At 43.4% G+C, this 12918-nt stretch overlaps 1 pseudogene; it reads right to left on the reverse strand.

The window, feature by feature from the left end:
• Positions 1–10989: 10989 nt before the first annotated feature.
• On the reverse strand, positions 10990–11753 carry LOC122109962 (annotated as a pseudogene).
• Between the last annotated feature and the right edge of the window lie 1165 nt (positions 11754–12918).

Genomic DNA, 12918 nt, shown 5'->3' on the forward strand with positions numbered 1-12918 from the left:
TGGGCCTGGGTGCTGTCCCTTAGCTCTTCAGCTCAAGGCTAGCACTCTATCATTTGAGCCACAAAGATACTTCCAGCTTTTTCTGCTTATGTGGTGCTGAGGAATCGAACCCAGGGCCTCATGCATGCAAGGCAAGCACTCTACCACTGAGCCATCTTCCCAGCCCCCTGTAAGGCTCTTTTGATGGACAATCCTTACTCCAGAATTCCCCAGTGGGTTAGCCAAGATTATAAGGTCTGCAGCCCCACAAAACTCCCCACCACAGTTTTTCACTGATGTAAGTCGTGTGTGTGTGTGTGTGTGTGTGTGTGTGTGTGTGTGTGTGTGTGTTTTGGTGGTGGTGGTGATGGTGGTGGTCATGGGGCTTGAACTCTGGGCCTGGGCACTGTCCTTAAGCTGTTCAGCTGAAGGTGGGTGCTTTACCACTTTTTTTGGGGGGGGGGGGTTCGGTCCTGGGGCCTGAACTGTGGGCCTGGGCGCTGTCCCTCAGCTCTTCAGCTCAAGGCTAGCTCTCTACCACTTGAGCTATAGCGCCACATCCGGCTTTTTTCTTTTTGCTTATGTGGTGCTAAGGAATGGAACCCAGGGCCTCAGGCATGCAAGGCAAGCACTCTACCACTGAGCCACCTTCCCAGCCCCTGCTTTACCACTTTGAGCCACAGCGCCACTTCCAATTTTCTGGTGGTTAATTGGAGACTCATCTCTAGTTAACAACCAGAAAACTGGAAATGGCACTGTGGCTCAAGTGATAGAGAGCTGGCCTTGAACTGAAGAGCTTAGGGACAGTGCCCAGGCCCAGAGTTCAGGCCCCATGACCGACCCAAAAAAAAAAAAGTCTGGTTTATGCAAAGAAAGAAAATAGTCAAGCCGGGCGCCTGTGTCTTACGCCTGTAATCCTAGCTACTCAGGAGGCTGAGATCTGAGGATCACGGTTCAAAGCCAGCCAGGGCAAGGAAAGTCAGTGAGACTCTTATCTCCAATAAACCACTAGAAAACCGGAAGTGAAACTGTGGCTTAAGCGGTTCAAAAGAAAAGAAAATAATATTTCTGTGGTCTGACATTTCAGATTTCATGATAATATCCAATTCCATCCATTTTTCTGCAAATGATGTAATTTCTTTCTTTCTTCTTAAAATACTGGCCTGGGGCTTGAACTCAGGGCCTAGATGCTGTCCTTGAGCTTCAGTTACAGCTCCACTTCTGGCTTTTTTGGTAGTTAATTGGAGTGTCACTAACTTTCTTGACCATGCTGGCTTTTAACCATGATCATTAGATTTCAGTCTTCTGAGTAGCTAGGATTAGAGATGTGAGCCACTGGCACCTAGTTCTTTATTACTGAATGAAACTAAATCCTGCACACATAACATACTTTTTTTTTTTTTTTTTTTTTTTACCAGTTTTAGGGATTGAACTCAGGGTCTGTGTGCTGTTCCTGAGCTTCTTTTGCTCAAGGCTAGCACTCTAACACTGGAGACAGAGTTCCACTTCCAACTTTTTCTGTTTATGTGGTATGGAGTAATTGAACCCAGGGCTTCATGCGTGCTAGGCAAGTACTGTACCACTAAGCCACATTTACAGCCCCCTTGCCATACTTTTATAAAGATATTTGACTTTTATTATTTCTAATTTTTCTTGATTTTTTTTGGCAGTCTTGGAGCTTGAACTCAGGGCCTGGGGACTGTTCCTGAGCTTCTTTTACTCAAGGCACTTGAGCCACAGTGCTACTTCTGATTTTTTCTGTTTATGTGGTACTGAGGAATCGAACCCAGGGCTTCATGAGTGCTAGGCAAGCACTCTACCACTAACCACATTCCCAGCCCTACTTATTTCATTTTCATAGTTGCAAATAATATCATTGTTATCATTATGAAACAGGTCATTTTTGTTGAATTGCCCTTTGGTGACAGTACTTCCCATCCAGGAATAGCATAGCTTTCAACACCTGATGCCAATTGATAAAGTCTCAGGGAAAAAAATAGTAGAGCATAAGTCTGTAAAGCTGTTTTTTTGTGTGTGTGTGAAAATACCGTACAGAGGGGTTACAATTACATGAGCAAGGTAATGAGTACATTTCTTATCTAAAGCTGGTTTTTATTTATTTAAATTAACTTTTTTTCCTCAGCTTCAAATATTGTATAAGGCAGTTAGAATTTAACCACTAATTTTGCTTTATTATACTGAGAAAGAATCACCTCAAAAAATCTCCATCTTTCAATTTATGAAGTTTTCCTCCATGAAGAATATAACTGATGAACATCAGGAAATTATTTATATTTGAAATATGTTTATATATGTATATGTAGGGTTATACATTGAAAATTGTTGGTTATTGTATTCAAAAAATGTTTGCTAGCTTATTTTTTGTCAATTTATCACGTGCATTCTGAAAGAGGTGTGCTAGAATCTCCAACTGTGGTAGTGATCTTACTGAAAATCTTTTGCATTTCTGAGAGTTTTATTTTAAATATTAAGCAACACTAATAATTTAGTACACAAACATATATAATTCATCTCTTCATCAAGGGTTTAACCATTAATGTCACCTCCTTTTTATCTTATTGGAGGTTTTGATCTTGAATTCCACTTAAGCAACATAAATATGATCTCATAGCTTCAATATTTCAGAAATATGGACTAGTGTAACTCTGTTCTTCTAAAATCTCTTAATATTTCAACCAAAGTCCCCACTCAGGAACTTTCTCAAGCTGCAACCACAATGTTAGCTAGGACTACGGCCTCATATCAAGGCTCAGCTGGGACAAGATGTACTTTACTTCCAACCTCACTTACATTGTTGCTGGCAGGATTTGGTTCCTTGCCAGGTGGTACCCTATAACAGACTACTCACACCGAAAGGGCCAGATACAGAGAAAATGTGAGCAAGACACAGAAGCAATCATCTTCCATAATCTAATTATGAAAGTGGCATCCTATCACTTTTCCCACAGTCCATTTGTTACACCAAGTCATTAGTATCAGCACATACACAGAAGGGGACAGATTTAACACCAGGAGGTGGGAATCATTGGGATTCACTATAGAAGCAGCTTTCTATTACTAGGTATGGGATTTTAGTTATTTTCTCCCACCATTCTGGAGCTTTCGTGTTATGGGTGAAAAGTTGAATCCCAATTTGTTTTCCTTCGTATGTTTTCAGTCACAGTGTAATCAGAAGGTAAAAACTATTCTGTGTATTTAAAACAGAGTGAATTGGCCAAGTATGGGGGCAAATAACTATAATCTCAGCACTTCAGAGATAGGATGATTCAAAGTGCCACCTCAGCATGGATTTCAGGGAGACTTTATTTCCAAAAAGGGGGGGGGCAGGGGGCTGGGAAGGTGGCTCAATCGTAGAGTGCTTGCCTCACATGCATGAGGCCCTGGGTTTGATTCCTCAGCACCACATAAGCAGAAAAAGCTAGAAGTGGCTCTGTGGCTCAAGTGGTAGAGTGCGAGCCTTGAGTTGAAAAGCTGAAGGACAGCACCCAGGCCCAGAGTTCAGGCCCCACAACCAACCAAAAAATAGACAAACGGCACAGAAATGGAAGGAGAAAGGTTGAACAAATTCAGCCATGGTACTCAGTATATACTATGTGGAAAATGAACTATGCAACTTGTTGGTCAGGGATGGGAGAGGGAAACAGAAGGAAGAGATGAAGAAAGGGAGAGTGAAGGAAGAGATGACATTGTCCAAAAAAGACTTGTGCTCATTACTTGACTTATGAAATGATAACCTCTTGGTAAAACACCTTCATAACATGTAAATTGTATTTAAAAACAAAAGGCATAATATATTAGACTATAATATCAAAGGAACCAATTACACAAATAATGGATGATTAGCTGGAAGCTACTACTCTACCTAAACTGGAAGATCGAAGGAAGGAAACAAGGTTACTGCAACCGCTACCTCATGATATTGAGGCAGAGAGGAAGATAGAGAAATAGCTTCCCTTTTTTTTTTTTTTTTGGGTCCAGTCGTGGGGCCTGAACTCTGGGCCTGGGCGCTGTCCCTCAGCTCTTCAGCTCAAGGCTAGCGCTCTACCACTTGAGCCACAGCGCCACTTCTGGCTTTTTTCTTTTTGCTTTTGTGGTGCTGAGGAATTGAACCCAGGACCTCATGCATGCAAGGCAAGCGCTCTACCGCTGAGCCACCTTCCCAGCCCCAATAGCTTCCCTTTTTGCTGTTGTCTGCCTCCAACCTTCTACAGTGCCTCCTACAGACCAAAGCCAGCTAGAAGATAGAATGTATTGTTTCTATTTGTGTGTGGATGTGCGTGCATGCACGTGCTGGTGCTGGGGCTTGAACTCAGGGCTGTCCCTCAGCTCTTTTGTTCAACACTATTGCTCCACCACTTGAGCCACAGCTCCACTTCCAGCTTTTTGGGTAGTTAATTGTAGATAAGTGTCTCATGGATTTTCCTGCCTGGGTTGGCTTTAAATCTCAATCCTCAGATCTCAGTCTCCTGAGTAACTAGGATTATAGGTATAAGCCACTGGTGGCCACCTTGTTTGTAAGCTTTTTTTTTTTTTCCAGTCCTGGGACTTGAACTTAGGGCCTGGGCACTGCCCCGGAGTTTCTTTTTGCTTAAGTCTAGTACTCTACCACTTGAGCCACAGTGCCACTTCCAGCTTTTTCTGTGTATGTGTTACTGAGGAATTGAACCCAGGGCTTCATGAATGCTAGGCAAGCACTCTACCACTAAGCCACACTCCCAGCCTTGTAAGCTATATTTTTTGTAAGCCTTTAAGAACTTTTTTTTTCTGACAGTCCTGGGATTTGAACTCAAGACCTGGGCACTGTCTCTGAGCTTCTCTTTGCTCAAAGCTAGCACTATACCACTTGAGTCACAGTGTCACGTCTGGCTTTTTCAGTTTATGTGGTAGTGAGAACTAGGACCCAGGACTTCATGCATGCTAGGCAAGCACTCTACCACTAAGTCACACTCCCATCCTGTAAGCTTTTTTTTCTGTAAGCCTTTAAGAACTTTTCTTTCGACGTGGAGCTGTGATTCAAGGTGTAGAACACTTGAGCAAAAGAGTTCAGGGAAAACCTCCAGGCCCTGAGTTCAAGTCTTAGGACTAACAAAAATAAGTACTGCTGGGCCCCAGTGGCTCACGCCTGTAATCCTAACTACCCAGGAGGCTGAGATCTGAAGATCCCAGTTAAAAGCCAGCCCTGGCAGGAAAGGCTGAGACTCTATCTCCAATAAACCACTCAGAAAAGCAGAAGTGGCACTGTGGCTCAAGTGATAGAGCACTCACCTTGAGCTGAATAGCTCAGGGACAGTGCCCAGGCCCCGAGTTCAAGCCCCACAACCGACAAAAAAAAAACAAAAACAAAAAAAAAACCAGCCCAAGCATGAATATCCATTGAAACTCTTATCTTCAATTAACCTCCAGAAACCAGAAGTGGAACTGTGGCTCAAGTGGTAGAGTGCTCACCTTGAGCTGAAGAGTTCAGGGACAGTGTCCAGGCCCAGAGTTCGTCCTACAACCAACCAAAAAAAAAGCCAAAAATGTTAAGTGATGACAAAATTAAAAAATTAGTGGATGTAAGCATGAAAGAATAAAAAACAAAGATTACAAAAAGAAACTTTTCTTTTTCCTTCCAATTCAACAATCTCACAATAGGTTTTAGTGTGTATCATTTTCAATTATCATTCATGAGGCTTGATGAATATTTTAATTTTTTTTTATTTTTGGGTCCGGTCGTGGGGCCTGAACTCTGGGCCTGGGCGCTGTCTCTCAGCTCTTCAGCTCAAGGCTAGCGCTCTACCACCTAAGCCACAGTGTCACTTCTGGCTTTTTTCCTTTTGCTTATGTGGTGCTGAGGAATCGAACCCAGGGCCTCAGGCATGCAAGGCAAGCGCTCTACCACTGAGCCACCTTCCCAGCTTGGTGAATTTTTGATTGGTGTTTCACTTCTAGGGATTGAACTCAGAACATTTGACCCATGTCTCAAGTGCTTTTGTTTTTTGATAAAATTTTTTTTAAATTTAATTTAATTTTATTTGTGAACATACTGTACAGAGGAGTTACAGTTACATGGGCAGGATAATGCGTACATTTCTTACCAAGCATTGCAGCCTCCTCCTTTGTTTACACTTCACATTCCTTCCCAGCCTCCCCCCTCCCCCCCAATCCCAATCTTTCTCCTTCCCCTCCCTTCCCTCCCCTCCCCCCCCCCCCCCCACTAACGTTGTAAAGCTCGTTTTGGACATGACAACTTGTACTTCTCATTGTTGCAACAGGTCCACCTGTATCCTTAAACAACTGGTTTTTCCCCATCTCCTCCACAAGTTATACTGACATCAAATATAGTGAAAGCAGGGGTTATACTGTGGGGGAGGGGTTTTTTGATAAAATTTTCAATTAACTTTGCCCTTGTGAGACTTGAATCTTTATCCTCCTAGCCCTGAATCCGACGTTGTTGAGATTACAGTTGTGTATCACCATGCCTAGGTTTCAGTGAGCACATTCAAGTTTCAATCTTATATTCTTCAATTTAGGCAAATTTTCTTTCTTTCCTTCTTTCTTTTGTTCTTTCTTTCTTTCTCGGTTGTTGGGCTTGAACTCAGGGCCTGAGTGCTGTCCTTGAGCCTCTTTGTGCACAAGCCTAGCATACAGCCACTTTGAGCCACAGTTCTCCTTCCTGTTTTTGAGTGGTTAATTGGAGATAAGAGTCTCACTGGGACTTTCTGCCTAGGCTGGCTTCCTACCTCCACCATCCTCAGATATCTCTTTGAGTAGCTAGGGTTACAGGCTTGAACTACAGGTTCCTGGCCAAGGAAAAATTTATTTTTTTATGTTCACTTTGTTATTCTGACCTGTTCTCTAAGTCTCTCAATTCTCATTATTTCTCTTTATATTTTCAAAGGTATATTGGAAGATAGCTTTTCCATTTGATCTTTCAGATTATTGATTTGGTTCTCAGCTAGTGATCATCTCCCTTTTCAGTTTATTATTGTATTCAATTTTTAAATTCTAAACCATATTTTCTAGTACTACAATGTTTTTTTGCTCTAATAGTATATCCTGGAGAACTATCATTTTTTGTTATATGTTATTTGACAAATGTGTAAAATACATAGTATGTGGCAGGCTCTGTTGTAAACATTTTGCAAATATTCACTTGTTTTAATAATTTAAGAATTCTCTTGGTAGCTACACACATCAGTGGAAGCTAACTTTCAAGTTGTATAAGTTACCCTTCTTTTTATTTTGCCGGTCATGGAGCTTGAACTTGGGGCTTGGGTCTGTCCTTAAACTCTTTTTGCTCAAGGCTAGAGCTCTAGTATTTTGAGCCACAGTACCACTTCCAATTTTCTGGTGGTTAATTGGAGATAAGAGACCACATACTTTCCTTCCCATGTTGCTGGCTTTGAACTGTGATCCTCAAATCTTGGCAACCTCAGGATTACAAGCATTAGCCACCAGTCCCCAACTAGTCTTCCTTTTTCTAGTTAGTAAATTTCCACAAATACATCATTTCCTTTGCCTGCTCATGATTTTGACTTTGCAACAGATAGATGAGATGCTTCGGGTGTCTAGAGCAGTGCTAAACCAGTAAATAGTGAAAGACTAGGTTTTTCTTTTTTCTTTTTTGGCCAGTTGTGGACACTGTCGCTCAGCTCTTCAGCTCAAGGCTAGCGTTCCACAACTTCAGCCACAGTGCCACTTCTGGGTTTTTCTGCTTATGTGGTGCTGAGGAATCGAACCCAGGGCCTCATGCATGCAAGGCAAGAATTCTACCACTGAGCCAACTTCCCAGCCCCGAAAGACTAGTTTTTTTTTTCCCCCCAGGTCTGAGGCTTGAACTCAGGGCCTGGGCACTGTCCCTGAGCTGTCTTTTGCTCAAGGCTAGAACTGTACCACTTGAGCCACAAGGACACTTCTGGCTTTTTCTGTGCATATGGTGTTGAGAATCGATCTCAGGGCCTCATACATGTGGAGGCAAGTGCTCCACCATTGAGCCACATTTCCAGACCATAGTTTTTGTTTCATGTGTCAAAAGCAAAGTACATGAAGAGTCATTATACCTTTGCTGAAGCACAAGGAGGAAGCTTCTTTGCCCCAATCTTCCCAGATCATAGGTGTTAATCTCTCCCAATCATAGTGGCAGAAAACAACACAGACCAGCAAAACAGTTTTCCTCAAGGCCTGTAGTAGTTATTGAATCAGACAAACTTTCTAGCACCTCAGGAAATATGATGGCGGGGGTGGACCCAAGCTCCACAGAAAGAGCTCCACAAAAGAGAACTAACTCTGAGAACAAAGGAATCACCACCTTTGTCCCAAATTTCAAGAGATATGCCCTGCCCTTTAATACAGTCCCTCGAGTCTTAATTGGCACTAAGAAGGAATTGTCATGTGCTGGCATCACTGCCATGTGCAATGATAGCTGGACAGCGTTCAGATCTGGATTCCATCCTCAAGTGTAAAATCCATTGCCTTACCTATCCTAGCTACTGTGTTTCCCTCAAAACAAAATCCAGAATAAAGAGTGTGTCAGAGATATTCATCCAAACTGCCATCTTCCCCAAATTGGAAGATAATATATATTCTTTCTTCTTACTTGGTATATATAGAAATATTGCGACAGAGAGGATTTTGAAGAGGGCAAGAAAATAGAAGCAGCATTACATTAAAAATTTTCTGATTCTTTTAAAATGATCAATATCCTAATGACTAAGCTGAATTCCTTGAGGCAATGGGGGCAAACTGAAAGACGAGGGCCAGACAAGTAAGTACTTGAAGAAAGAGCCAGAAATGAGCACATAAACATTCACAAAATGAGTGCTGAGGACTGGGATGAAATCCAGAAAGTGAGCTACTAAGCTCCCACATACATTGCAATAGTGAAATACAGCCTGGCCCAGAGTCTCCATCTTAATCACCAAGCCATGCAGCTAACATTTACACTTTGTGTGTCTAACCAACCATTCATCAAACAGCAAAGAAAGATTACAATAAGGCAGAAATGATACCACCACTCTTTATTTTCACAATATTGTCACGATATCAAAAAAAAGGTATCTGTCAAACCAAGTCATCATCATTTCATCACTTAATCTACTAGGATCTGATCTCTGATACAATCATGACCTGTATTTTATGAAGTACTATTTGTTTTTGTTTTTGGTCGTGGGGCTTGAACTCTGGGCCTGGGCACTGTCCCTCAGCTCTCCAGCTCAAGGCCAGTGCTCTATCACTTGAGTCACAGCACCACTTCCAGTTTTCTGGTGGTTTATTGGAGATAAGAGTCTCATAGACTTTCCTGCCCCGGCTAGCTTTGAACTGGGATCCTCAGAACTCAGCCTCCTGAGTAGCTAGGATTACAGGTGTGAGCCACCAGTGCACAGCTGAAGTGCAATTTTTTTTAAGTTCAGTTAAAAAAGAAAAATTTGTGTACAAAAATAGAGCAATGAAAATTGTTGAAATGGTTTTAAAAAGTGAGAAGGAGGGATGAGGGTGAGTGTGATGGAGTATAATGTATATATGGAAATGTCACAATTAAAACCATCTGGTGAGACTAATACTTGCCACAATTTTTTGGGGGGTCCAGCTCTCTACCACATGAGCCACAGCACCACTTCTGGCTTTTTTCTTTTTGCTTAGGTGGTGCTGAGGAATTGAACCCAGGGCCTCATGCATGCAAGGCAAGTGCTCTACCACTGAGCCACCTTCCCAGCCCCATTTGCCACAATTTTTTTAAAGTCAGTTGTGAGGTTGAACTCAGGGCCTAGGCCCTGTCTCTGAGCTTGTTTTGCTCAAAGGATAGTGCTCTACCACTTAAAGCCACAGTTCCACTTCTCATTTCCCAGTGGTTTATTGCAGATAAGAATCTCAGGGCCGGGCATTGGTGGCTCATGCCTGTAATCATAGCTACCCAGGAGGCTGAGATCTGAAGATCCCAGTTAAAAGCCAGCCCTGGCAGGAAAGGCTGAGACTCTTTTCTCCAATAAACGACTCAGAAAACTGGAAGTGGCGCTGCGGCTCAAGTGATAGAGCACTTGCCTTGAGCTGAAGAACTGAGGGACAGTGCCCAGGCCCAGAGTTCAAGCCCCATGACCAACCAAAAATAACCCAAAGAACAAAACACACACACACACACACACACACACACACACCACGAAAAAGCCAGAAGTGGCACTGTGGCTCAAGTGGTAGAGTGCTAGCCTTGAGCAAAAAAAGCTCAGGGACAGTGCCCAGGCCTTGAGTTCAAGTCCCAGGACTAGCAAAAAAAAAGGAGGGGGGGGGGCGTTCTGGGAATGTGGCTTAGTGGTAGAGTGCTTGCCTAGCATGCATGAAGCCCTGGGTTCAATTGCTCAGTACCATATAAACAGAAAAAGTCAGAAGTGGCACTGTGGTTCAAGTGGTAGAGTGCTAGCCTTGAGCAAAAGAAGCTCAGGGACAGTGCCCAGGCCCTGAATTTAAGCCCCAGGACTGGCAAAAAAAGTCTCAGGGACTTTCCTGCCCAGGCTGGCTTTGAACCATGATACTTAGCTCTCTCAGCCTCCTGAGTAGTTAATATTACAGGTGTGAGCCACCAGCACCTGGCTAACAAGCTTTTTTTTTTTTTTTTGTCGGTTGTGGGGCTTGAACTCAGGGCTTGGGCACATCCTTGAGCTCTTTTGCTCAAGGCTAGCACTTTACCACTTTGAGCCACAACACCACTTCCTAGTTGTTTTGTTTTTTTTTGGCTTGTCAAACTTTTATTTACACAAAATAGTTTTCATTTTTCAAACATGAAACATTCTCTGGTGGTTGAACTCCAAGTGAGGTGTACCTCCCAGCCCAGGCACACATGGAGGCTGATTCACCGTGAGCTCCAAGGCCACCCAGGTCAGGGAGCTTCCCTGTGGGTTCAGCCTGTGGAGCCAGCGCTGGCCTGTGCAAGGTCCTGGGGCTACTATTGAACACCAGCTGGACTCTAGCCCCAGTGGGCCACAGACACCCTTACCCCAGGACACGTAAAAGGAGGTGGTAGCCACGATGGGAGGGGGGTACAGGCAGATCCCTTCAGAGCAGGTGGGGGCATCCATCTTGGAGGAGACAGAGCGCATATCCATCTGTCCCATCCATTTTGGAGGCTGATGGGGCGCCACTACTGCACCAGGCGGTAAGTGATGTGCCCGCGTACTGTCTCGCTGGGCCAGATGATCTTTACCACATGCCCTCGCTTTATCCCAAAGTAGCCGGCCACAGGGTCCCCAGCCTGGATCCTGGGCAACTGGTTTTCTCGAAGTTTATATCGAGCCAGAAGTTTTGTCACCTCCTCCTTGGTCATGACCACGTGCTCTGGGGCCAGCTCATGCTCCGTGATGTTGATGAGCAGCTCCTGATGTTAAGAACTGCTCCAAGATGTACTTGGGAGCCATGTCCACCAGAGACTGCTTGGCAGAGGGCGTCATCCCCTGCTGCATCTCGATGAGCACCCGTGTGATGTTCTCCTCCTGCATGCGCTGGCAGTACACCTTGATGGTCTTGATCCGGACCTTGGGCTCCTCTGGGAAGAAGAAAAACATCTGGACAGTAGGGTCATCATTGTGGGCTACCAGCACAGTAAGGTCAGTGAGCTATGGCCGCCCTTCGCTTGGTTTGTCCCCAAACTGGTCTTTGAACTCCTCCAGTGTCTGGTCCAGTTCATCCTGGGTCACTAGGTAGCCTTGATCGTGGCACAGCTGCATGATAGTCTTGAGGATCTTCCACAGCCGATAGGTTTCCTCCTCGTCCATGTTGCTGCCACGTTTAGCCCGGAGTTTATTTTTTAAAGTCTTCATAGTTCAAAGATTGTTTTGCTGGACATAAGAATCTTGGTTGACATTTCTAAAAACAATAAAAGCCATTTATGACAGACCAATAGCCAATATTATACTTAATGGGGAAAAGCTACAACCAATCCTCCTAAAAACAGGAACAAGGCAAGGATGTCCACTGTCTCCACTCCTCTTCAACATAGTCCTAGAACCCTTAGCCAGGGCAATAAGGCAAGAAAAAGACATTAAAGGGATCCGCATAGGGAAAGAAGAAGTGAAACTATCCCTTTTTGCAGACGACATGATACTATACCTCCACGATCCCAAAAACTCCATCCCCAAACTTTTAGAAATCATAAGTCACTTCGGCAAAATAGCAGGATACAAAATAAACCCACAAAAATCAGTTGCCTTCCTATACACTGATAACGCACAGGAAGAGAGGGAAATAAAGGGAGCAACCCCATTCACAATAACCTCCCAAAAAATAAAATATTTAGGAATTAACCTAACCAAAGATGTAAAAGAACTATTTAATGAGAACTATAAAAAGTTAAAGAAAGAAATTGCAGAAGACACTAGGAAATGGAAAGACCTCCCATGCTCCTGGATAGGCCGACTTAATATAGTAAAGATGGTGATACTTCCAAAATTAATATACAAATTCAATGCAATTCCTATTAAAATCCCAATGACGTACATCACTGAAATACAGAAAACAGTCCAAAAATTTATATGGAACAACAAAAGACCTAGAATAGCCAAAACAATTCTAGGGGATAAAGACAATATGGGAGGGCTATCCATGCCGAACTTCAAACTCTACTACAGAGCTATAATCACAAAGACAGCATGGTACTGGCACAAAAACAGACCCGAAGACCAATGGAACAGAATAGAAGATCCAGATATAAGTCCACAGGCCTACAGCCAGCTGATATTCGACAAAGGAGCCAAAGACATACAATGGAAGAAACACAGCCTCTTCAACCGCTGGTGCTGGGAAAACTGGGCAGCCACATGCAGAAAACTAAAAGTGGACCCCAGCCTATCACCATGCACCAACATCAACTCAAAATGGATTAAAGACCTTAACATTAAACCTGAATCTCTGAAACTACTGCAGGACAGAGTAGGAGAGACACTTGAACTAATA

This window comes from Dipodomys spectabilis, unplaced genomic scaffold, assembly GCF_019054845.1.
Source record: "Dipodomys spectabilis isolate Male_0828 unplaced genomic scaffold, ASM1905484v1 ptg000071l, whole genome shotgun sequence".
Lineage (NCBI taxonomy): Eukaryota > Metazoa > Chordata > Mammalia > Rodentia > Heteromyidae > Dipodomys > Dipodomys spectabilis.